We start from the raw sequence: 27,414 nt of genomic DNA, 5'->3' as shown, positions 1-27,414 counted from the left end.
CCTTGTTTCTTCTCTTTTCCTCATTCCACTTTGAACTCCCAACCTTATCTGGAATATGTGCAGCTTTCTCTACCTCCTCTACCATACCCCGATTTCAGGAGACTTGACCTGCCTGAATTTCTGCAACAACATTTATGAATACATTTCTTGCATCTACTCTCATCCCCACCAATTCCTTCATGATGAATGACAGGCCTCCGGGAAAGGAAGGATTCAAGCGTAAGTCAGAGCTGAAGAAAGGAGGTGCCTGTATGATGGTGAAGAGAACACTGGAATGGAAGAGAGGAGCCCTAAGGTCTGGATCTGGCTCTAGTACTGCCTGGATATGTGAATTTGAGTGTGTTTCTGCCTCTGCATATGGGCTTCTTCATTGTAAAATAAAGATCTTGGGTCACATTTATTTCTAAGGACACGTCAAACTCCAGAATTCAATGATTTTATTAAAGATGTGTCTACTTCTGGAGCAAGTGCTTTTTGTGATGGTTTAAAAATGATTTTAATAATAGAGTTGTGCCAGATATCATGATTTTTGAAATCTCCAGACTGGAACCAATGACCAAATTAAGAAGGATTAAGGACTCAGACTGATGCAGCTGTTCATGCCAGGAAAGACTGACTTTTAACAGGACTCGATCTTATTTCAAATTTGAATAGTCTGGAACTTATACATTTTTTTTGTAGCCATGAAACTTCAGGTAATTCTTAGGCTCACAGTTTGGAAAGAGGTAATCAGATTTTATATATGACCTTTTGAAATTTGCAGTGAAAATACATGAATCCTACCAAAATGGTAATGGGAAAACAGGAAGACCTTAGGCTGCAGGCTCTCTGAAAACAAAGATCATATCTATTTTTGCTCACTACGATAATCCCAGTGCATATAACATTTACTCTCAAAATATCTGTTGAGTTAGTAAGGCAAATGAAATGTCACTATTATTTTACTTAGCTGTCTAGCAAATTAAAATTTTGAGAAGTGTAACAGGTGTCTTATTGAAGAGGTATGTGGTAGATTGACTGCAAGAGTGGTCCCAATTCACCTCCTCACAGCCATACTCCTTACAGTATGACTCTGAATCTTCTCCCATCGGGAGCTGAAGTCTGTTTCCCACCTCTTGAATCTAGGCTGGTTTTGGAGCTTGCTTTGGCTAATAGAATGTGACAAAAGTGATGGTGTGCTATTTTCAAACATAGACCTCAAAGAGGGTTTGAGCTTCTGCTCTGTCTATTGGACACCTGCTTCTGCCAGGAGAATAAGCCTGGGCTGGTCTACTGGAGTTTGAGAGACCATATGGAGCAGAGATAAGTTGATCCAGCCAAGGTTCTAGACTGGCCAGCCTTTCCAATCCAGTGCTGACCACAGATGAATGGAAAGTCCATATTAGCATAACTGGCCAGCACATTCATAGATTCATGAGAAAGAATATATGGTTGCTATTCTGAGCCACTAAGTTACCAGATGATTTGTTACACAGTATTATTCTGTCAATAGATAACTAATAAAGGGTGAAAAAGGGTTGAAGTTATCCAATCCAGCCCATGATTTTCTTGTTAAGCCAGGAAACCTAGTGTGGATCTGCTAAGAGGAGAAGAGTATTTTGTTTTAAACTTGCATTTGAGCAAACCATGGTCCTGACCATAGCTGCTGGAATAAGGAACATAATTTCCCCTGAAGTTCACTGAAAAGTTGGTCAGAATAACTAATTACTGCTTTAGGAAAAACATCCTTCTATTTTCACCAATTAGGTGTGGGGTTCAGTGTTACATTGTAAAAGCAGGGTTTGTGGTCTGCAAGCCTATTTGTTATGCAGAAGTTTCTCACCAGGAGCTCCTCTGTAGTCTGGGCACCTTCCACCAGGTTGGCTGTGGCCTCTTGGTAGACCGGGCAACTGGGCTTCCCACAGGAGAAATCACGTACATTTTCACTTACTGATAATTCTAAAAATATTGCCATACTTTTACTGAAACAGTCGATCATAAGCACTGAAGAATGAAGTAGGTAATTTTAATGATATCATTATTATTGGAAACGAATATCCAGGGACAATTTGGTAGTTTTCTAAAGATTATCTATTAGTTGCTATCGATCTGCTTAAAGTGTCCATGTTTTATGCCCAACTACGAGTGACATGCTATTGAAACCTCGTTTTTATTTTTCAAATATATGTATACACATACACATGTATATATACTACACACACACACACACACACACACACAATTCAGCCATAAATATTAGGAAATCCTGCCACTTGTAACAATGTGGATGGACTTGGAGGGCATTAAGCTAAGTGAAATAACTGAGACAGAGAAAGACAAAATACTTATATGTCAGATTAAAAGAACTTAATTCACAGATAATTCTCTTCACAGAGAATAGATTGGCTGTTGCCAGAAGCAGAGGTTGCAGAGAGGTAGATGAAATGGGTGAAAGTGGTCAAAAGACACAAGCTCCCAGTTTTAAGTTCTGGGGGTCCAACGTACACCATAGTGACTATTGTTAACTATACTGTATTGTATATATTTCTTTTTTCAAAAAAATTTTAATGCTTTATTTTTATTTTTGAGTGAGAGAGAGAGGAAGGGAGGGAGGGAGGGGGAGAAAGAGAAAGAGAGAGAGAGAGAAAGAGAGGGAGGGAGAGAGAGAGAGAGAGAGAGAGAGAGAGAGAATGTGGGCAGTGGAGAGGTAGGGAGAGAGGAGAGGGAGATACAGAATTGAAAGGATGCTCTAGGCTCTGAGCTATTAGCACAGAGCCTAACGTGGGCCTTGAACCCATGAACCAGGAGATCATGACCTGAGCCAAAGTTGGGCACTCAACTGACTGAGCCACCCAGGCACCCCTGTATTGTGTATTTAAAACTTGTTGAGGGGCACCTGGGTGGCTTAGTGTGTTGAGCATCGGACTTCCCTCATGATCTCAAGGTTCTTGAGTTCAAGCCTTCCCCCTTCCCCGCTCTATTGGGCTTGTTGCTGTCAGCGGCAGAGCCCACTTTGGATCCTCTGTCCTCCTTTCTCTGCCCCTCCCCCACTTGCACTTTCCCCAAAATAAATAAAAACTGAAAAAAAAAACTTGTTGAGAGATTAGATCTTAGATCTTAAAAGTTCTCATCACAGTAAAATTTAGCTATGTGTAGTGATGGATGTTAAATAAACTAATTGTAGTAATCATTTTGCAATATATGCATATATCAAATCATTATGTTGTACACCTTAAACTAATACAATGTTATATTTCAATACAAAAATAAATTTTTTAAAAAAGTTAATAGAGCAACATGGTAGCCAAAAATGGGGTTGCAGGCTTAAACCACACCCTTAGGGGTAAAGGCATAGGAGAGAGAAATTAATGACCCCATAATAAATCACAGTGCTTGAGCAGTATGTGCAGTTGCTGTAGTCAGTCTGAGAATTGTATTTTCAGAGGCACATTGACAAACTGGAATGAGTCTAGAAAAAGATACCATGCTGTTATAAAGCTTGAGAACCCTGTTGCATAAAACATGGTTAAAGATGCTGGAGATATTTGTGCTAGAAAGGAAGAAAATTATGGGGAACACCAGAGACTTCAACTTTCTGAAGGAGCATCAGGTGGTATAGAGATTTGGCCCCCGTACTGCTTCCTTGAATAGAAGGTTGGACCCCTAACATTGTTAATTGTTTCCCACTGTTACAAATATTCACACAGCTTCTCATTGTTCTCAAAAGGAAACTCAATTTTCTTGGATCTGGCTTCATCCCATCTCACATCACATGTACCACTATGCCCCTCACCCATGAAGGTGCAGACACATTCTCTTTTGCTGTTCCTTCAGCACAAAACATTCAAACCTACCTCTATGTTCTTATACTTGCTATTCTTCAACTAAAGAAGGAACTAAATGAACAAGTACATGAAACAGTAGTATGAATAGGTTAAAGACAGCAGATTTTGTTCAATATAAGGAAGAACTGAGATTCAGAACCCCAAATCCAGAGCCCTAGCAAAAAAATGAAGGTTTGTCTATCTGGAATGATCAAAGTAAGGGCTAATAATGTCTCAGGAGTGAAGATTTAGAAGTTGGATGGGTTTCTTTGGTTTGGGACAGAAGCTCATCATAAATTGTCTTAGGCACAAAGGGGAATGTCTTGGTTTATTTAACGAAAAAGTCACAGCATGGCTGAATCCAGGTAATTAAATCATGTCCATGGGAACGTTATTTGTTCCAATCACAATCTCTGCTTCTCTCTATCTTGGCCGCATTCTAAGGCAGGCTGTCTCCAAGAGGAAGCAGTGTAGACTCCAGAAGTTTCAGAATTATATCCTGCCTGATTAGCAACCTTAGAAGAAAGAGAGTTGCTATTTCCTAAAAATTCCAGCAATAGCCCTAGGATTAACTATGTTTGGTTTGGCTGGGGCCACATGTCCACCTTTAGCCAATCACTGAGGCACCAGAGATGAGATGCTTTTGGTTGCTACAACTTTCAGATCACTAAAACCCAAAGTAGAATCAGTTTTACTGGAACAGCTTAAAGTGAAATTGTGGGAGGGCTGGTTCCCCAAAATAAAATCAGGGAGTAGCTAACAAAAGACAAGAGAAAGGGACGCTGAAAAGGCAAAAACATGAGATTCCTTTTGTAAATAACATTCAGGGTTTTTATAACTGGCAAAAATATTGGATTGCCTGACTTCTACAAATGGGTCTGACTGTGTTCTATGATAGAGTGAAAGTCGTTCCTTTGTCTTTACTTGCTCTGGTCCATCTCCTAGGAAGATCCTCTTATTTCTGGTGGCTTGGGCTGAAGACAAAATAATTTATTCACGGCAAATGCAAGACAGGTGTTTTGAAGGGGAGAGAAAAGTTGGACCTATCCTGAGATCAGACTGGATAAGACTTGGGGACTGTGATCCATTTGCAGAGCCTGGCTCTGGAGGTTATACTGTGCTGGGCTACCAGAGAACACTATCATCTTCTTCACATTTCCAGAAATAATTGGAATCAAGCAGCCCAAGGTGTCAGGATACTTCTTGGCAGCCCAGAACCTCTCATTCAGGCTCAATATGTCACTATCTTCTGTGAACACTGCTACCTCTCTTTGGGGCTTACGGGTCCCCTATTCCTATAAAACCTTTCTCAACTTCCAGTGTGTAAGGACTTTACTTTTTATTAGTTATTCCCCATGTTAAATGGACAATAGTGTTCTGATATCTTCTCAGGGTGGTAACCTTGCAGAGAAAGATGTTTCTTCACCTGTTAAGTGTTCCAGCTGAATTTGAGCTGGAATTCATAGTTGAGGTGCAAATGGTAAAACAGTGAATGTCTGATCCTTCCCTCACTCTGCCACTAGGAATCCCTTTGCATGAAGCAATTAGAAGGCCTCTTTCAAGAGACAAGTTTTGGGCATGTCTCAGGAGAGAGACAAAGAAAAGAGAGGCAGGGAGGGCTGCATGGTCTCTGGGCCAGCCTGGCTCCAGAAACTAGATCTGATCCAACAGAGATGAGGGCTACATGCAATTTTCATGAAGAGGTTTGTGAGTTACAGAGATATTTACCCATGGTGTTGCTGAGCCCAGATGGCAAAGTGGGATGGGAAGCTGGGGGTAGAAGGACAGCTTTCATTTATGAAAGGAAGCCAGCTTGGCTCTAGGGCATTGCTGAGGGTTTGAATTAAGGCAGGTGCATTTAGGGCAGAAGGAAGTGAGCAAGGAGGTCTGGATGGATAAGGGCAAAGGTTCAGACAGGGAAAGTGAGGAAGAGAGAACTAGCTTCTCAGTTTTGCTTTGGGTGTTTGTGTGCATGGAGATGGTGGATACCATTTACCAAATTAGGGAATATAGGAAGAGTTTTAGTAAAAATTTCATTAACTGAACATGTTTATTGGCAAGCATTTCTGTGAGATTCCAGTTAATTTTGAACATAGCTAACATTTATATCTAAGAATTGGGTGTGAGCATATGTCTAGAGGTATGAGTACTGCCTGTATGTCTGTTTATGTGTCCCTGGGTACATTGTGTGTAGGGATGGTGGGGGCCACGATGAAGGGAGAATGAGGAAGGTCTCATACGTGAGATTAGGTTGACACAGCAACAGTAGTCAAATGGGCCTGCTCTATCACTCAGTGGGTAGTAGTCTCATTTAAGAAGTAATATATTTGTGAAATTAGGATCAAAGCTACAGTAGTAAAATACTCCATAGATTATGTTTCATTGTTTGAAAGTCTACTCTGTTGAGAAAGATGCTCAGGGCCAACATGGGTAATGTTTTTCAATTTTTCCAAGAATAGTTGTAGGTTTGGCTTTACTTGTGACCACTTCACTTATATTACATTTCATAAGCTAAAAATAAAAGCCTCTTTTTCAATGTATACTATTGTGTGCAAATGCAAAAGTTATTTTATATCTGACATGATTATTAACATAATGCTAGCTAAAAGTCACTGAATACCTACCCTGTGCCAGGCATTAATTTAGATTTTGATTCTTTATTACATATTTAATCCATTGACTCCTTGAGATTAGTAGGTACTAACAATAGTTCCATTTTATAGATGAGGAAAGTGAAGATCAGAGTAGTTAAGTAACTTACTGAAGATTCACATAGCTAACAAGTAAGAAAGCTAAGCTGTAAACTCAGGTAGTCTGATTGCTCAGCCCAGCAATCAGTCACAGCAATGCATGTGGTCAGCAGCCTCTACAATTCCCAAGTGATGCCCTCTTCCTGGTATTCCCACTTTTGTGTAATTCTCTCCCCTTGCATGTGGGCTGGGCCTATGGACTTGCTTCTAGAGAACAGAGTGCAGTAAAAATAATGGGATGTTACTATGCTATGGTCTCAATATTTGTGTCTCTCCTCCCCCACCCCCAAATTTATGTGCTGAAATCCTAAAGATGATGGTATGAGTAGGGTGGGTCTTAGGGGGTGCTCAAATCTTGAGAGTGGAGCTCTCGTGATAGAGACAGTACTGGTACAGAAGAGGCTCCAGAGAGCCCCCCAGACTCTCCTGGAGAGCCCCCCAGTCTCTTCCACCATGTGAGGACTTGAGAGAAGTTTGTAGACACAAAGAGAGCCCTTACCTGGCCATGCTGGCAACCTGACCTCAGACTTCCAGTTTCCAGAAATATGAGTCAGAAATTTCTGTTTATAGGCTACTCAGCCTCTGGTATTTTGTTATAGCAGTCCAAACGGATTAATGCAGGTTACAAAAAGACTCACTCTCTCGCTCCCTCTCCCTCCCTCCCTCTCTTTCTAGTTCTCATTCACTTGACAGAAGACAGATGCCTGCCTGCGAGCTGCACTATGGAAAGACATGAGGAACAACTGAAGCCCTCAATCCTGCATCCCATGAGGAACTGAGTCTGGCTAGCAAGCACATGAGTCAACTAGGAAGCAGGTCCTCAGCCTTAGTCTCAACATGGCTACTGACCCTCATGAGAGACACTGAGGAAGAGGCACCCAGTTACCTCTGGGTTTCTGACCCACAGAAGCTGTGAGATGACAATATTTGTTGTTTTAAGCTATTACATTTTGGAGTGATTTGCCACCCAGGAAAAGATAATGAATAAAACACATCAATAAATTGAGATTCTGGTCCCTTCCTTTCTCCTTGGGTGTACAGTGTGCTCATTATCTTACAGGAAAAAGAACAAAAAAGGTCTATAATGAGTTTATCTTTCTATTAGCATCAGCATCTGTTAACATGCTGCCTTCCTAAGCACCTAATTTTTAAAATTTATTATTTTTTTTAAAATTTTATTTGAGAGAGACAGATAGTGTGAGTGGGTGAGGGCAGAGAGAGAGGGAGAGAGAGAGAGAATTCCAAGCAGGCTCCAAGCTTCTAATTCCTGATGTGGAGCTCAAACCCACAAGCTGTGAGATCATGACCTGAGCCAAAACCAAGAGTTGGATGCTCAACTGACTGAGACACCCAGGTGCCCCTTAATTTTTTTAAATATATTTTTTAAGTCCTTTTATTCTTGAGAGAGGGAGTGGGGCAGAGCAGAGAGAGAGGGAGACACATAATCCAAAGCAGACTCCAGGCTCTGAACTGTCAGCACAGAGCCCCATGTGGGGCTCGAACTAAGGAACCATGAGATAATGACCTGACCTCAGGTCTGATGCTTAAACAACTGAGCCACCCAGTCACCCCTTTTTCTTTTATATTAAATAAAGCTTATTTTCTTATAAGTCATCCTCTAAAATACTGACTTTTTTTCAGCTTCTGACAGAAGAACTTTTAAAAGCATGGACTTTGGATTTATACAGACCTAGGTCTAGATGCTTCCTTCACCAAACCACATACTACTGCCAACTGGGGAAAGTTACTAACCATTGCTGAGTCTTAATTTCTTCATTTGTTAAATGGAATGATAATACTAATGTTAAAATTTTAAAAAATTGAAGTGTGCATGTTTAAGTGTGTGTGAGAGAGACGGAGAGAGAGAAAGAGCCAGAGAGTGAGGGCAGACATCTTTTTCTTTTTTGGGAAAGGTGATGGGTGCCATTGTGTTCCCTATCCATAGGGAATCCAAACTGAGAGCTCTAGAAGACAACTCTCTTTCCATTTTTTCTTGGAAGTCTGTTTAGAGTTGACTCTGAAGAAAAAAGGGAAGCAGACAGCAGGGAAAGCCTCAGACAGGGAAAGCTATGGAAATGAAGTGTGCATGTGTGGAAGATCTCTGGGGAGGTGCTTTGTGAGAAGCTCGTCCATCCAGTGCACACAGACTCTGCTGAGTGTTGTGTGTCCAGGGTGGCCACAAAGTGGCTGAATGAGCTGACTTTCAGAAAACCACTGGGCATCTCAGCTGTAACCAGTGTGGCCTTCTCTGGATTCTTTGCTCTGTAAAAGAAACTCAGGACTTTTGCATCACTTGGAGTCAGGTAAACTCATGAAAGAGTAAATAATGGAGAATTTCTTCCCTGGAAACTTAGAGCTGGATGTCTGAACATTGAAAGGTAGTAAAGTAATGAGATATTCTTTGTATCCCCTAGTGGTGGTTAAAAATTTACACCCATATGTCTGTAGAGAGGCATAGCATGTTCTCCCTGTTGGGGCCTTGGAAGTGCCTTCAGAGTGGCCTATACTGATGGAGCATTGTTACTGCTTGGCACGTGCATTTTTATGGATGAACTGCTCTTATTCACTGTGCAAAAAGGCTGATCACTTTCTCCCTAGAGCATGAGCATTTTCCAGGCTTTATTTATTCCTACCCTGATAGTCGAGCAAGATATGCTCATGCAGATAAGACAAATGTGACCTCGTTCCAGGATGTCAGAACTTGTGATTTTCATCACTCTGGTTACCGTGTTACCGTCTTTTAGGGTGAAGATGTTCCAAAAGGCCAAGTTATCATTTTTGACTTATGATGACTCCCCAAAGAGTGATCACTGATTGCAAATAGAGACATTTATTTTACTTTGGGAGCGGTTTGCAAAGCAGTTTTAATTAGGTGCTGAGCTCTTTATCAGTCCTCAGCAACCCAAATTAGTTATCATATCCCCTCAGAGCTCCTCACTACTGGGTTCTCAGCCTTCCTCCTCTTCCCCACCCTAAAGTCAGCAGGAGATTGTCCTGTCTGAAGACCAATAGCACTGCTATAACATTTGCTTTTCAGTTCTCAGCAGTTCTAAGTCATGTTGCAATCTGCAAGCTGAACGTCGTTAATGACCTGATTTTTGTAATATTTAACAGGCTTTCAGGGAGTTGAGCTATTTGGAGTTGAATCTGGAAGCACTTCAACTCAGCTATTTTTCAAAGATGTTTATTTTCTGTATCTCTGGCAGTGTTTTGCTAAGAAATGCTGCTGACACGCTCTCTCAGTAGTGGCATTCCAGACCCCTGCAGGAACCCCTTAGATGAGAGAAAAAAAGGCCACGTTGGACAGAGGTCAGACTTGAACAGAACTCAGGGAATTTAAATCAATGTAAGTACATTGGAATATAACAAAACGAGTCTCCCTTCTTTGCAGTGCCGGAAAATGCTTTGTAATTCTAGGGATAAATTATCAATGTTTCTTTATGAAAAGCAGCCATGACCTTCTCAAAGGGAAGAACTAAAGGAGTTCTTATAATGAAACTTGCACAAGTTGGACCACAGGACTCTTGTTTAAGAAAAGCTTTGAGGACTGATACTTTGAAGGATTATCTGAAGGAAATGTTATGATTTTGAGATCTATCCTTGAAGCACAAATTTAAAAAAAAAATGCTGGGGTTAAAGTCAGCTTTCAATATCATTCATTAAATGATTCCTGGCTTGGACATTCTTTTCCTAGTTTCTACCTTTTTCTTTGCAAGGGGATGGGCAAATAAGTATTTCCTTTGCAGATATCTGCAAAATACTGTATATCTTGAGTGAAGCCTTTTTATTTTATATCTTATCTGGCTGAAACCAATAGCCCTGTATTCATTCAAATTTCAACAGTCATCTTGTTTCTTCATAGCTGTTTGAACTTGACACATTACTAAAATAAATCTATATACATTCTTTGGTAAGCTAAGTCAAAGAGTTTCCACTGATTGGATTTTGAATTGTTTTCTCTCAAAGTGTCCATTTCAAGTTTATTACTATGATCTCCATCTGTACATATCTTATTTCTTTTTAATTTGTTGATGTACAGGAATATTAGCTTCTCTCCTGAAAATTTGCCCTTTTGAACTGATATGGGGAATTTTTAAGAGCAGAGGTTTAGAGACCAAGACTGTTAAATATTCTTTGTTTTATCATTGGTTATTTACTGATATCATATTACCCATTATACATTTTTGTAAAACATAATTATATTTAATAATGCCTTAGAGTTTAAAATATTTTGAATTATTTTATATTATTTGCACAACTACACGTGTACAAAAACTAAACACAGAATTAGCTGAGTCCCTAAAGACCCCTTGGAAATTTCATAGCAAAGTCATGGCTTGAGCCTAGTATCTCAGCCGTCAATCCTGATTCTACTTCTAAAGCCCCCATCTTGGTAACCGGCCCTGTCATTCTCTCTGTACCCCAAGTAGGAATGTGGCAGGATCACTGAGGCCTCCTTTCCCATTATCCTGCCTGCATAAGACACACTGTCTTGGCCTGGGCCCTCACCCTCCAAGCCCCACCACATCTTGACTCATTTTTTCTAGATCAAGGCACTAGTTTCTAGTCTTGTTTTGTCTGGAGACAGTCTCCACCATATAACAGACAGGATAACCTTTCAAAATTACAAATATGGTCAAGTTTTTTTTTCAGTTTAATTTCCTTTAATATTTCTCTATTACCTAAACCTCTGATCATCATTGCATAATGGAGGAATATTTTGATATTAACTGATTTTTCCCTTTGTTCTTTTAAGAGAAAACCTCACACTAAGAAAGTGTCCCAACAATCAAAACATAGAGGAGATAGTAGTAAGATAGTGGAGAGAATGGTATTGATGAACTCTTGTGGGCTATCATCTAGCTTATCAGTATTATCAGTATTATCAGGATTATCAGTATGCAGCTAATCTTGTTTCATCTATCCTTCCCCACCCTCCCACCCCAGTACTCTTTGCTGGATTAATTTAAAGCAAAATCTCAGATAAGCCCTTATGTTTTTTTTACTAGCAATTTTTCCCTTTCCTTTGATTTTCAGACAGGAACTGAGGTATTGCCCAGGCTCATTGCTTCAGGGGATGGGACATTCAGGGACAGGTAAGGTCAATTTTAGGTTTCAAGCTTTAAAGTGGGCTTTTGGAACTCTCACCAGAGACAAGGGTTTTCAGTTTCAAAAGACAAAGTGTATGTAAAGGAGTAGGTCTGGGAAGAAGAAGTGATATTGTAAATGTCAATCTCCTATCCCAGGTTTCTGAGGAGAGAAGCAATCAGAGAGGAAGCAAGCTGGGGCAGATGTCCATGAAATCCCAAGTGCGGTGGCTGTGCCCTAGCCTGGGTGAATTCCTGATGGTTGGATGTTAGAAAACACTACATTTTGGGGTACGGTGGGGACTGAAGAAGAAAGGATACCTGTGTACCTGTGCCATTATGTCCAGCTAAGCCCTGGGGAGCATCCTGAGACACCATGCTGTGTGGACCGAGTGAGAAAGGTGGTTTGGCATGGCAGATCAGAAATGTATGGAGTTTTTCTGGGGGATTTAGGGTTGTTAAGAGAAAGCCAGATGATGGGGGGGGGGGAGGAAGGCATGGTTGAGACAAGGAGGACAGAAAGTAGGAACCCAATGGAATACCAGTGGGACTCAGAGGATACCAGCCAGATGGAGACCTGGGAGCTGGAGGACCTCAGATGCTGTGGTACTTTGAATCAACCTCCAGGGAAGGGGAGAGGACAGGCCCTGAGTTGTCTTATATTCACAGTTTTGCCACCAGGTGAAATGAGAAGTTAAAAAGATTAAATTTACTTATGGGAAGCAGAGTTCACTTTTGCTCCCTGAGGTTGTATCCACTCTGTAGAGAAGTCATCAGCACACAGACTTTCCCTCTCCCTATTTTTCTTTATAGTAACTCATATTCCATGTCTTGGTTGGCTTTGTTGTTTGGCAGGCTCTGGGAGTGCAGTGGCTGCCAGAAGCTTCAGGCAGACATGACACCAATTGGCAATTCAAGGGAAGAGAAAACACCTCTTTGCCAATAGCTCCCTCAAAGCACCAGGGCTGACTCATGGAATTGTTTCATCTCATGTCCTTGAACCAACCACTGTGGCCACTGAGATGGATATGCCCATGCAGCTCACCTGAATGACACGACTATACTGAAGTTGGGGGACGGGGTCAGCTCACCTCTAGTTCTGAAGGGAAAGTGAGGGTGATGTTCTCAGAAGGGCAAAAAAGATATAGAACAGGCTAAAGGAACAGAGATATATCACGTATTTAATAAATGTTTGCTTAAATTAGTGGACAATCGAAGATCAGGACTCTTGCAACTTGACTATATTGCCTCTATCTTTATTTCATAGCTTATACATTAACATCTTTTATGAGCAAGAAGTTGTAACATGGCCGCCCTAGAATGGTGTTAGCTCTGTAAGTAAGCTAATTATGACACATTCTGTGCAAGATTTATGAATTTTTAATGGTGCTTCTATGGTACCTCACTTTCAAGATTAAAATCTTTTAAGAAATGAGGTGAGATTACATTTCAAAGTAAATGATCTGACCAGTTTTAAGTGGCATGTGAATTTAGGGAGATTCATCCATCCGGAAAAAAATAAATTTTATTTACTTATGGACTTTCTGAGTTCTCCCCAAATTTATCAATTATAGTCAAATGCTCACTGGATCTATAGGGCAGTAAGTCACCTCTAGTTATTCCTCAAGATAGACTATAAAGTCCATAAATGCAGGTCTTGTTCTCATCATGCACTCCCTGTCTAGCACAGGCTCAAAAAGTACTTATTGAATGAGTGAATGAACGAAGTGAGTGTGAGCAGTGGTCTAGATCCAAGTAGGGCAGAAACATTCAATGATGACCATAGAATGGTATGTAGACTGTTATTTTTAAGTTGTATTTGTTTTCTCATACTTGATGTGGGCTAATCTTAAAATTACATTGCATCCTGCATTTCTCCTCTCATGGCAGTTATCACACTTGTTAAAAATAACATGGTATTATTGAATCTTACCATGTAGCAGGCACTCTTGTAAGGAAAGTTCACTTAATCCCTGCAACAACCCTAGGAGATTCTGTTATTACGCACATCTTTTATTACAAAACTTGTTGCTGGTGGAGTGCTGGGATTTGATCCTGGCAGCAGGAATTTGATTTGTGTATTCTGCGTAGTAGGCTTACAGGGCCTTTTCTAAATACTTGTTTGACGTCTGTTTCTATCTTGGAATGTAGGCTTTATGATAGTCTCTTAGCCACCCCGCCTAGCAGAGGGCTTTGCACAAGTTAATGTTCACCAAATGAAAGAAGGAATTAATTAGCTAATTTCCTTAGCATGCACTGACTGAAAGGAAAGAAGAGTTAAAAAGTGTGGTAGGTATCAGAGAATTTACAAATTTCTTAAAGGCTACAAAGAGCCTATAATACTTTATAAAAATAAGAATAACTGAATATTTAATAGATTTAGATAGCTATATAGATATTTAGCATTTATAGCCTGCTTTTAGTTAGACTCACTTCTTTTAGCCCTAAATTTGAATAATAAAATCATCATATTCTTGGTGCGGGTTGGTACACATGTCACAATTAATACAAATTTTGATACTTTTCTGCTTTTACATTAGTGGCTTTTTGTTTTTGAATGATTTCTTGTAAGTGTGCTTGTGGATACAATGGAATAGAAGAAATATTTCTAGTCCTGAAATATGAAGGCCTATTATAATTGACATTTTATTCTGAATCACCAGCACTCTCCACATTTAAAGAATGATGTAATAAATCATGAAGAATATTGGTATCAAACTCTTTTAAATATTCATGTTTAAAAGCCACTGAGTGCAACTGTCTGCAGCATTTCCTTAATTGTGCCAAGTATAGTGAGAAATACAAAGATACATCATAGCAAGGATTATACTAATTATATATCTCATAATTGTCTTGAGATTTCAGTTGCTCTTTAGACTTTTAGTCTGCCAAATAGGTGTTTTTATGTGCCCCAATAGCTACCCATCTATTTTTTTTAATTGTGGGGGCTAAAAGTGAATTATCTTTGGATGTTCAAAACAAACTTTAGATTTCATTTGGACAAATCATTCAAACTTATGCTGGCTATTCATCAAATTAGGTACTTAATTTATGGAATAAAAAATTGAATCTGCAATCTCAAGGAATCTCCTGTGAGATTACAGATGCTAGAATTGAGGTAGTATTAAGTGACTTAATTTTCCGATAACTGCTAGCATTTTCTCCCCCAGTGTAGCAATTCATTTGAACTACATCCTAGTTGAATTTCATGATTTCTCAATCACTTTGTCTCAGGTTAGATCTGTAGTTTCAAGGCTTAAATGGTGTGTCAGAGGGTCTGCTCTGTTACCTTCAACTCTCTACTCCCCTTGTCTTTCTGTTTGCTTACTCCTCTGGTGCTTCCCTGGGGAGTAGATAGAGGCAAATGACATTCCCTTAGGTGACAACTCATGAAAGGTAGAGTCCCTTTTCATTTTTTGGTAAAAAAAATCACATCAAGGGCTGCCCCTAAGGTGTGCAAGATCTGGGAAAATGTATTTTTGTGCGGTTCCTGGCTAACGAACAATTAGATTAAAAATATACTATAAAATTCATGGACCCATATAACATAGAATGATTTATCAATGGACATTTAAAATAATGGATAGAGAAAAGGTATTTACATATTTATTAGTGTCTAATCAGCATAAGTAAAGATTATTTATAGTGTCCTCACCTCATCTCTTTCTGTTGATGTTCAGGAACCACCTTCTTGTGTTATTGTCAAATGTGTGCTGTTTCCAGCTAATTTCATATCTTCCACTGCAGGATAAATGTAGAAATGCTAATATTATTCACAATGCCATGGCTCTTTGGAACTTGTTTTTATAGAAACAGTATTTTTTAAAGCTTATTTATTTATTTTGAGAAAGACAGAGATAGCATCAGTGGGAGAGGGAGAGAGAGAATTCCAAGTGGGCTCTGCATTGTCAGTATGGAGCCCAATGTGGGGGTCGAACCTACGAAACTGTGAAATCACGAGCTGAGCCAAAACCAAGATCTGGACACTTAACCTATTCAGCCATCCAGGCTCCCCTATAGAAACAATATTGACCTGCTTGCCTTTGAAGTTCCCTAACACCATTGACTTAATGCTGATTGCATTATGACCCATGAGGCTGCATTATCCTGTGGGCAGTGGTTTCCAGGGACAAAGGTTATTACTTTATTTGGCTGATGATAATGTATGAAAGTTTTATCCAGTTTAACTAGGCAAATGTGAGCAATGTTTGTTTTCTGGCTATGTTAAATTTATCATTTGAAATTTTACAGTGTAAGAACAAATCACTTTCCTTCATGTCTTCTTTTGAAATCGTCAGGATCATAATCACTGTCTCCTGGAATGTGAAGTCCTCATTGTGGAAGTTATCCAGACACTGGTTTAACTCACATGGGCACATTTGTCAATTCTTTGTAGGGTCCAACAGGCCCTGCAAAATGTCATGGGGCAGAAAGCTGAGATGAGGCTTTCTCCTCACCTCTGCAATGACCGAAGGCAAGCCACCTCACACTTCTTGTCACCAAGCAAGTAGCCCTCTGTGGACCAACTAGAATGCTGAGGACCAAGCACCATTCCAAGTGTCTACTTTTTGACTGGTAGGGAACTCTTCTTGACTCACGTGGGGGAGCCAAACAGTGGGATCAAATTCCATCTGATCGTCTGCTTCCAGAGAATCCATCTGAGGTGACACTGCTCAACCCACTTTTACGTAGACTGGGGGTCAGGTCAAGGACAAGGGGAGATTTCAGAGACAGTTCCTTCTGGGTAAGTGTCAGGTTCCATGTTTCCATCATGGACGGTGTGGGGTTTCTCTCCCTCTCTCTCTCCCTCTCTCTCTCCCTCCCTTTGTCCCTTCTTCCCTTCCTCTCTCCCTCCCTCTCCATCCTTCTCTCCCTCTCCCTTTCCTTCCTCTCTTTCTCTCTTTCTTTCCAGAATGTTGCTCTGGTTGTTGAGTCCTAGAGAGGAGGATATATGGCCTCACCATCACATGTCACTTTAGTTCCATAGGCATTAGGCATTTTGTACTCCAGCCACACTATAAGCATTTGGAGGGCAGGAACTTGTCTTAATATTTTTTGTATCTTTCCCAGGACCAAATACAGTCTGGGCACATAATTAGTGCTTAATACATGTTCATCCTCTTCCTCCTCTTCCTTCTTTTTAGAAACTCCAACTTATCTAGTGCTCCAAGTGCTCTGGGGTTGTATATATCCATGCCCACTGCTACAGTCTGGTGTAACCAGCACCTTCTCTTGCAAGGACTACTGCTTCACTGTCTTAAGACACCTTACTTTTGGGACGCCTGAGTGGCTCAGTCAGTAAAGCATCCAACTTGGGCTCAGGTCATGATCTCATCGTTCGTGGGTTAGAGCCCCACTTCAGGCTCTGTGCTGACAGCTAGCTCAGAGCCTGGAGCCTGTCTTTGGATTCTGTGTCTCCCTCTCTTTGACCCTCCCCTGCTCATGCTGTCTCTATCTCTGAGAAATAAATAAAACATTAAAAAAAAGACATCTTACTTCCTCTCTTGTGGCTTCTCAGGTTGACTTTTAGAGAGTGTCTCTGAAATAAGTCAAGTCATCTAATTCCAGTGGCTTTCTTCTAGGCCTACAGTGACATTCAGAGTCCTTACTATGGTCCAGAAACCTTACCTTATCTGGCTACTGCTTCGTTTTCAATGTCCACTCCTTCCACTTCCCCCCTTGCTCATGTGCTCTAGACACACTGGCCTTCTTCATCCCCTAAGCATGAGAGTCTGATCCAAGTTTAGGGACTTTGCTCTTGTTCTTTCTTCTTCCTAGAAGCTTCTTCCCATAGGTATCTTTCTGTGAGACTCTTCCTATTATTCAAATCTCAATTTGCATGTGACCTCCTCAGAAAGGTCTTCACTGTCCATTCTAACTAAAGCAGCCATGAAGACCCTCTCTCTTACATTAGTTTATTTTATCATCTGCATGCACTTACCAGTAGCTATATTTAGGCTATGTCTTTGGGTTTGTCTGACTCCTCTCTCTTGAATGTAAGATCCATGAGTGCAGGGATTTAGTCATGTTTTCTGCTCTATTTTTAATGCTCTATTTTTGATGTAAAAAGGCTGCTAAAAAAGTACTTGCTGATGACTGAGCTATCATTCATAAATATCCCATTCATATATACAATTACGCCTCCTTTCCTGTTCTTTATGTTCTTTTTGTGTGTATTTTTCTCTTTCATCTTTTTTCTTTTTCTTGATTATACTTGCCAATCCATTAACTATTTATTATTTTTAGTAAGAAAGTAATTTTTGGTTTTGTGGATCAGCAATCATGTCTCTGTTTTCTAATTTTTTTAAAAAAACTTTAATCTTCTGTTTCTTGGTTTTACCTTAAGTTCATCAAAATTTATCTCACTCCAGAATGTTTACCCAGCATGGCATACAATTCTTGGTTTCCTGTCCACTCTCCTTTAACTACTTAGGATAGATAAAGCACACCTGAATGTAGAGATGAAATGTCAACAGAAAGCAGTTGTTCAGACACTTGTTGATGTGTATTGTACCATCTGCCTTCTCAATGAATTTTTGTGCCAGTGAAGAGCTTCCTAGTGTTTTGCCTTTAGGCTGCTCCGTTGGATTGGATAATGAGCCCAACTACTGGACCGAAGTACTTCACTGTTAGTCTACTGAGGTCTTAGAAATAAAGTTATTCCTTGAGTATCTATGAAGTTAAGTTGCCCAAGATTTATACCAAGAAATAGAGCAGAGATGTATCCCTGCCTTTTCCACATCCTCTAGCCCTTCTGTCCTGTTTCTGTTTGTTTTGTGTTCCTGCTGAAAAGGAGTGGGATTCACCTTTTATGAACTCTTGCCCTTAGTCTGTCTTTGAGACTTAGAATGGGAGAGAGAATAATTTAGATCCCATAAGAACATGTTGGCAGACATTCTCTGATATCATGATCCCCTATTTTGTTTCCTAAGTTAAGAAGACTATAAGGCAGAGGCAGGCTATGAAGTATTTAGTTGAGAATATCCAAGGACTTTTGGAATATGGCAGCCTGCTACGTCATCTCAGAGTAGGATTAACTGAAGTAGTGCTTTCCTCAACACCCATAACAATGAAGTGCACATTTACTGAGGAAAAATTTACATGATTTTATTTGATTATGGACTGGGTGAAAAACTTGGAAAATCCATCTTTTTACTTATGCTCTTTGTGCTGAAACTCATTCTAGTTTTCTAAACTTTTCTTTTCTGGTCACAAAGGTCATTAGAAATCCATTTGTTGGAAGCAGATTCCAAAATAGAAGCTAAGAACAATATGATTTAATAAGGAAAGCACACGCTTTTATACCCAAATAGCTTACTGAAGGAAGTAAAAGCCAGCTCATTGTTTGCATTTCTTCTTAAAATTGTAAAAAAAACACACATACGGACTATAGGTCTTTTGGTTAGATTTTTGGTTTTCTTTAAGCTGTAAAATGATTCACACAGTGAGGAATTATAACTAGCCTTAAAAATATAAAAACTATATATTAACATATACACATATTTATCCATATATTTATATAAATACATGGCTATACATATATATGGTATAAAATACAATGTATATCTCAAATGTGTATGAACAAGTTACGTGAAGCATAACCAAGTTGTCAGAGCAATAATATTGTCATTTAAAACAGACTCCTCTACATGCTTTGCTTTTTCAGAAAGTTGGATATCAATCCTTGGAATTGAATTTTATCATACAACTTCCATGTAATTCTAGCCTACAGTTTATTTCATAGAGAAAAAGAATAATTCAAAACTGCTATTCTCAATCACGACCTCACCTCATGGGAAGTGGAGAAATATTGGACCGTGAGCTTTCCAAAGCCATGGTAAATTTGTTCATATCACATCTGGCCCAGCGACAGCATCTGATGCTCTTCAGCCACTTTGTCATGTAATAGCATTCTCTCCACTGTCTCTTCCATATAGATCCCTCTGGTTTGACTGAATTCATCAGAGTAAGGTGCTTTTAATGCAGGTAATTAATATGAAAAGGTTTGGGAGTATGTATTATCCAATGTATACACTTATTGAGAAACGCCTTTCTCTTCTACCCCATGCAGTTTATGGCATATTCATGTATCTGATAAATCTTGGCTTAAGTCAACAGAAGCAGGAAAGAGAAGAATGTGTGGCTATGCAGAGTAATGGGGAAAGGTTGCTTCAGAGCAACATTGGAGAGGAGAGCAAGGAGGGGAGCTCGGGGGAGGACTGACACTAAAGTTGGAAAAGAAAAGTGTAGGCAGCTCATAGAGAGATCTGATTCTAGGATTTTATACATGTTAAATATAGTTGACCCTCCTTATTCATGGCTTATGTATTTGTCAATCTGCTTCCTAGATAAAATTGATTTGTAACTCCCCCCCTTCAAATCAATATGGTCTTTTGCAGTCATAATGAGACATGCATAGAGGGGCAAAAATTGGAGTCCCCAGAGAAGCTAAAGTTTTGCCTTCTTGTTTCTCAGACTGTAAACCAGTCTTAAAATTGTAAAAACACACACAGACTATACGTCTTTTGTTTTAATTTTTGGATCTTTTCACAGTATATCTAGTGCCATGCTTCGCACATTTTTTGTTCTTTTTGTTGGTGATTTCACTGTTTAAAATGGCCCCCAAGAATAGTGCTGGGATTCTGTCTAGAGTACGTACAGGCGAGAAATCTATGGTGTGACTTACGGAGAAAATACATGTGTCAGATAGTATTCAGTAAGCTTTTTAAGGCATCAGTTACTGTGCTGTTATTAGTTTGTTAATGAATCAACAATGTATGTATTAAATAAGATGTTTTTTTTAAAAAAATGGTTATTTATTTTGAGAGAGAAAGAGAGAGAGAGAGAGAGAGAGAGAGATATTGTGGGGGAGGAGCAGAGAGAGAGGGAGACAGAAAGTCCCAAGCAGGCTCCTCTCTGTCAGCACAGAGCCCAACGCGGGGCTAAATCTTGTGGGATCATGACCTGAGCAGAAATCAAGAGTTGGATGCCCAATTGACTGAGCTACTCAGGCACCCCCAAATTAGATCTTTTTAAAGAAAATCTTACACACAAGATTACATATTGGTCAATTGATGAAAATTCTGAGACCAGAGGTTTGAAGGAACCTAATTCTGTTTATCTCCTAGAAGGAATGATTCCATTGTCACTAATTCATTGTGCCTGGTGACTTCACAGAACATTATCTATCACAGTTAATAAGAATTGCTTGTAACTTTTTCCTAAATGCAATGGGAAGTCACTGAAACGTTTAAAGCAGAAGATGTGCTGTAGAGCATGTATGTGCATGTCTGTGCCCATTTTGAAGACAGGCAAGCGATGTCTGCCTGCATGTTTTGAATAGCATTTAGATTTAAAGTTTGGTTATGCAGAGTATTGCAATCTGTAGTGGGCCCTGTATTCTTTCTAACTGTAGTTTATGTACACATATGCACACACACATACCATCGCTCAACTAGATACAGTAGCTTCTTTAACTGCTTTATTATCTCATTCAACAAATATTTTTGAGCACCTTTTGTGTGCCAGGGATGTTTTTCAGGACTGAAGATCGAACAGTAGACACAAAATCTTTCCGTCTATGGAGCTTATAGTCTAGTGCAACAGTTCTCAATCCTGGGTGACCATAAAATTTTCTGAGAAGTACATTAAAAATCCTGATGCCACAGTCTACCCCCAAATCAATTCTCTGTGGGTGAGACCAAGGCATCAAGTATTTGTTAAAGTTCCCCCAAATGATTCTGCTGTCTGATTAGTAGAATAACAACCACTTAAATGGCGCTTGTTTTGTGTTAGGTATAGTTTTAAGCACTTTACATATATTGTGTCTTTTAATTCCCACAGTAGACTCCTGAGTTAGTACTACTACATCCCCACTTGACAGATCAGAAAACTGATACACAGAGAAGTTGAGTACATTGTTCAAGTTTGCTGAGTTAGTAAGTATCAGAATCACACCTGGGAAGTCTGGATTCAGTGCTCCTGCTATTAGCTTTTACTCTAGGTTACCTTGCCCTCAGCTGTTCAGGCCTGAGCCCTGACTTAAGCCAATTAGTAATCTTCTATCAGAACTTTAAATGACAGGAATGGTGGGCATGGGAAGCTAGAAACCTTTTAGAGGGTAAAATGCTTCCTTATAAAGGCATACTTCTTGCACTAGAGATGAAGGTATCATGAATCAGGAATCACAGCTGATGAACACCAGAAGCATCCAACACCCTTATTTCAGCTGTTTTTAAGGCCTGACCAAATCCCTGCTCTTCCATTATTTGTCTGTATGAACTTCAGTTGAATTCTTTTGACCATAAAATGCCCATTTTTTTCTAAGCTAGTTAAAGTTAGGAGTTATTTGTGAGTAGAAGTATCCCTAGTTCATTGGTTATATTCTCTACCATATTTAGTACACTCAAGGAGCAATGTTAAATGAGCTTATCATCAACTGTATATCATAACTCTATTATGATCCCAGAGATCTCTCAATCTGTGATGTTGAGACAGTTGTCTAAACTGTAACACAAATAGCAATGTCTTCAAGTAGCAGCTGGTTCCTTCTGAGGAACTGATATCTCTCAAGAGTGACTGCTGGTGCTCATGGGCAGGTGGCTTTCCAGGGAGCCATCTTGTTAGTAGATATTTTAGCCCTTGCTGAATCCAGGATCTGGAGAAATCTTTTCATAGCTTAGGTTTTAGCTCCATAAATAATTAAGAACATATAACATGCTTCTATGCAGAATCCTTTATTTCCTTGTTTTGATTTTAAATGAAAGCCTCCTAGTATATTATTTCCAGACTATACACTGATTGACACTAAGGCAATACTGTGTATTCAGACCATTGTGTGTAGCACGGAGTCTGCTAAATTTTCAGACTGTAGAACATATTATTTTATTCCCTGGTGGCATTTAAGAGTGGGTTTTACACTGCTTCCTGTTGTCCAACTTAAAAAAATGATTCCATCAACTCTAGACGATGCTGTTTTAGATAAACAGAAAAATGGGTAGGAGCTGAGCTAGCCTTCAGTGGAATCTGTATTTAGCAGTTCAATGCATTCTGGGATTAATTTCTCTTCTGTAACTGCAGAAATAACTACAAGATCCCAGAAGAACTTGTTACAAATATTGAAGTACACAGCATTTATAAAATCTTTCTACTACTGGAAACATTCTAGCTCCAACCTACTGACCCCCAGTATTGTAAAGTATGGACTTCCTCATCTCTTTTCTGTTTCTATAGCTGTCTCCTTCACTATACTACAATTTGATTTGTATTTAATTTGGATATTGTCAGTATTCTATTGTTAATCTTTTATGATTATGAATCCCTAAATGGGCTTGTCCCTGAACCTTATCAGCCTGTACAGGCAGCAAGGAAGTGAATAGAAGTTTCCTCCCTCAGCCTCAGTGCGCTATGAACCCTTGTGCACCAGCAGGTGGCAGCAGAAATAAATAAAATAAGCTAAAAAGTACATTACAAAGACCCAGAGAAATGATGCCCTTTGTCTAGATCTTCCAGTTTCCCAATCTCATATCTTTCTTATTTCATTCCTATCTACTTTATTTTGCAGAATAATTTGTTGATATAGCAATGGTAGTTTTAATTTTACTGCTACAGAAGAATCAGAAAGATGGAAACAGTTTTCTTTATTCTCTGCCTTGTTTTTTCCTGCCTGATGTTTGTCTACAAGGTCCTTTGGCAAAACTTCCAGCATAAGTTATTGAAAGACCATCCTTCAGCCTGGCTATAGTGAAAGACTGAACTCACAAGGCAATTATGATGGGTGACCCAGAAAATGTAGGAGAGAGGTGAGTAGAAGATGCCGAGAGTAGTGATTTGTCAGGACTGTGCAGGGAAGGGGAGTGCAGGTCCTGGGAGTGGTGGGTACCTGCAGTCTCTTCCCCATAGAGTGGCTGGGTGAAGGCAAAATACATGGGTGGGTGTTGGATAAGTGTCAAATCAATCAGGGAGGATGGGTAACTGGGGGTGCTAAGGTACTTCATCCTTACCGGGACCTTCATCTGCACCTAGTGTAGGAGAAGTCCCAGAATAATGGAACTGACTAATAAGACTGAATGTCTTAATAACTCAATGTGATATGCACATAGTCTCAGATTTACTTAGAGTAGAGAAAATAAAGTTCAATGACATTATCTTAGACTTTCAAGTTTACAGTGCAAGTTCTCTCCAGTGTACGATCTTGGATTTTGGTTTCACAGAAACAACTTGTCTCATAACAGGTAGGGTTGCAACTGTGTTCTAGCAAATTCCTATCTTGATGCAAAGTAAAGATATTTTTCATCCTTCCCTGGGGTGGCCACTGAAGGAACAGGTGCTCCTACCAGTCACTGAGCGCCCTTCTATTTTAATTCTTGTGATAAGTGAACATGGGAGACAAATAGGCCTGACTTGAAGACATCATCTATACCCAAACTCTTCCTACCAACAACCTCAGCTCATAGGCTAAGAAACTTGGGACACAAGACTTATAGTTTTCCACTTACGACCTTTAAAAATGAAATCCATATTAACTAACTTAACTCCCACAACTGGCCCCCAAATTTTAAAGAAGACTTAGCATCTCACTGATATTCTTTGAAAGCTTAAAAGAGCAACTTATAAATTTTTAATAAAAAACTATCATAAATCTATACTTAGTTGCTACCAATAAGTGTCAATTAACTGAGGTATAAAGTGGTAAAATGGCATGTAAAACATTAGTTACAAAAATCATCTATACAGCTCCTGAGTTCAGAAAATCTAAATCATAAGAAGATAAGTTTCTCTCACTGAAGATGCAAGACACTGAATTCTTTATTTGTGGTTATCCTTGAGTGCAATATTTTTATTATCTTTATTGAAAACCTTGGGTAAAGGCGACTGGCACAAATGAAAAATCAAGATATGTATCAGCAAGGATTAAAGATAAATGAGAGAAATAACTTCTGTGATTTGGGAAAATTGGGATCACATAGCCTTCTATAAAATCTGAAAACCCATAAAAATCTCACTGCAAATGTTTTTAGTATAATCTTAAAACCAGTACTATACTCTGAGCAGCATTCTGAAATCTAGCCTGTAGAGGGCAGTCAAAGAGTGACTCATAGAATTTAACTTAATCCAGGCTCTATACAGATCTTGAAGATTTCCTTCAAGTAAGCAAGCATCCTTAACTCTATAAAAATCCTGTGTCTTCATTATATAATTTCTGGGTTCTGAATTCACGTTATAGTTATAACAACGTTTTTTTCCTCACAAGTATTGGTTTCCTTTAAATTATTCAGGATCTGAAATTTGTGAAGTATCGCTACTATCTTTAATTTAATGTGGCCCACATTGTTTTTCAAAAGATTCACTGTAGAACAGAAAATGACCATTTTTTTCTGTATCTTTGAAAGGTCTGAATTTAGAAATGTTGAATTAAATATTTATAGAGTGTGAGTTTAATTGGAGGAGTTGCCAGATAAAGATATATAAACCTTCTACTGCTTAGAGTCATATCAAAAAATTTGAACTCTTGGCTTTAATTCCTCTTACCTAATGCCCCTTTGGGGAGGATTTCTGGCACTTGCAGAAGAGATCTGTACAGAACTCAGCATGTTTGCGGCACAGCAGCGTCAAGATCCCCCTAATTCATAGCTAGTTTGCACCCCCAGGGGAATCAGGTATTAGAATCAAGAACTTCAAATGAAGATGGTATGAAGTTTAGTTTTTAAAAATGATCAAGACTGACCTTAAAAATTTGTTTCAGGGGCGCCTGGGTGTCTCAGTCGGTTAAGCGTCTGACTTCAGCTCAGGTCATGATCTCACGGTCCTTGGGTTCGGGCCCCGCATCGGGCTCTGTGCAGACAGTTCAAAGCCCGGAGCCTGTTTCAGATTCTGTGTCTCCCTCTCTCTCTGCCCCTCCCCAGCTTGTGCTCTGTCTCTCTTTGTCTCAAAAATAAATATTAAAAAAATTTGTTTCAGAAGTTGGTTTCACATGCTAGTTGGAACAGAAATCAAGCAACATATTAATCTTCAATTCAATCCAACAAACAACTTGATGCCACCATGTGCCTATCATTGATGGAAGAGGAGAACAGAATATACCCAAGATGGAAGTTGTCGTGGGGCACACTTCCTGCTCACGCTGATGGAATGTGATGCTTTCTGTGCCAGCAATTTTCAAAGTACAGTGAGTCCTATTCCCCTTGCTCTCCCATCCCCTAAACCACCAGCAGCAGTATCACCTGGGCACTTGTCAGAAATGCAAATCAATAATGCTGTGTGTGAAGCCCAGCAATCTGTTTTTTTTTTTTTTTTTAATTTATTTATTTTTGAGAGAGAGGGGCAGCCTGAGCAGGGGAGGGTCAGAGAGAGAGGGAGACACAGAATCTGAAACAGGCTCCAGGCTCTGAGCTAGCTGTTAGCACAGATCCTGATGCGGGGTCCGAACCCATGAACCATGAGAACATGACCTAATTCGAAGTTGGACGCTTAACCGACTGAGCCACCCAGGTGCTCCAGCAATCTGGGTTTTCACAAGCCCTCCAGACGATTCTGTTGGGTGCTCAAGTTTGATACCCAAATCACTGCCTCCAGGCAGGGAGAACAACCCACACTCTTAGTAATGAAGACAATAATATGGCTTTTAACAACACTATTGCCTGCCTTTTCAGATGACTCAGAACCCAGGCAGGGAAGAGGGAGTGTGTTCAGTGGACCCCTAATGAAATTCAGGATCTAGCAGAGGAGATGGATTTATATGAAGTTTAAGTTTAAAACAGTGTAATTCTCAGTCTTAACACAATTGTTATGTCAAAAGAACCCATCTGTCTCTTTGCAATATAAAAAAAAGTTGTGTTTTTTGTTTCTTCCTGCAGTTTTTCCTTCTTTACTTTCTTCAGTCTCAGAAATAGCAACCTGATCCTTATAGCAAAATAAGACATTTTATATTGAGAAAAAACAAGCTGTCACACATCTTTAAGAAATGCTTTTCTCGGAATGTTTTACGAAAACCTGAAGGATGGATCCATTTAATACTCATTAGGATATATCAGAAATTGATAACCCAAGAATGTTTTGGGTAACTTCTTTTGGAATTTTTGCATTGTAAAGAAAGCACAGGCTTTACCTCCAGTTGAGAATTAAAATTCCCACTCCACTTCTCTTTGCTAATCTAAATCCTGCTGGTCCCTTGATGCCTGGTGTGAATTTCTTTTCCTTGACTACCTCAGACACTAGAGACCCCCTTCTTTCTCTGATGCCCATAGAACTCATAGCCTGATTTTCTTGCCTGACACTTCACCTGTGCGCCTTCATTAATGATTCATCCATTGACTTAACTTTTGAATCCATCATTTCAAAAACTTCTCATAGAGAAAGGAAACTATCAACACCCTAGAGGAGAAAGCAGGAAACAACCTCCTTGACCTCCACCGCAGCAACTTCTTACTTGACACATCCCCAAAGGCAAGGGAATCAAGAGCAAAAATAAACGATTGGGACCTCATCAAGATTAAAAGCTTCTGCACAGCCAAGGAAACAACCCATAAAACTAATAGGCAACCAACGGAATGGGAAAAGATAGTTGCAAATGACATATCAGATAAAGGGTTAGTATCCAGAATCTATAAGGAACTCACCAAACTCCACACCTGAAAAACAAACAACCCAGTGAAGAAATGGGCAGAAGATATGAACAGACACTTCTCCAAAGAGGACATCCAGATGGCCAACAGACACATGAAACGATGCTCAGCATCCCTCCTCATCAGGGAAATACAAATCAAAACCACACTG

The sequence above is a fragment of the Hyaena hyaena genome, unplaced genomic scaffold (genome assembly GCF_003009895.1).
Source record: "Hyaena hyaena isolate Hyena2069 unplaced genomic scaffold, ASM300989v1 scaffold_1353, whole genome shotgun sequence".
Taxonomy (NCBI): Eukaryota; Metazoa; Chordata; class Mammalia; order Carnivora; family Hyaenidae; genus Hyaena; species Hyaena hyaena.
This window is presented reverse-complemented; position numbering follows the sequence as displayed.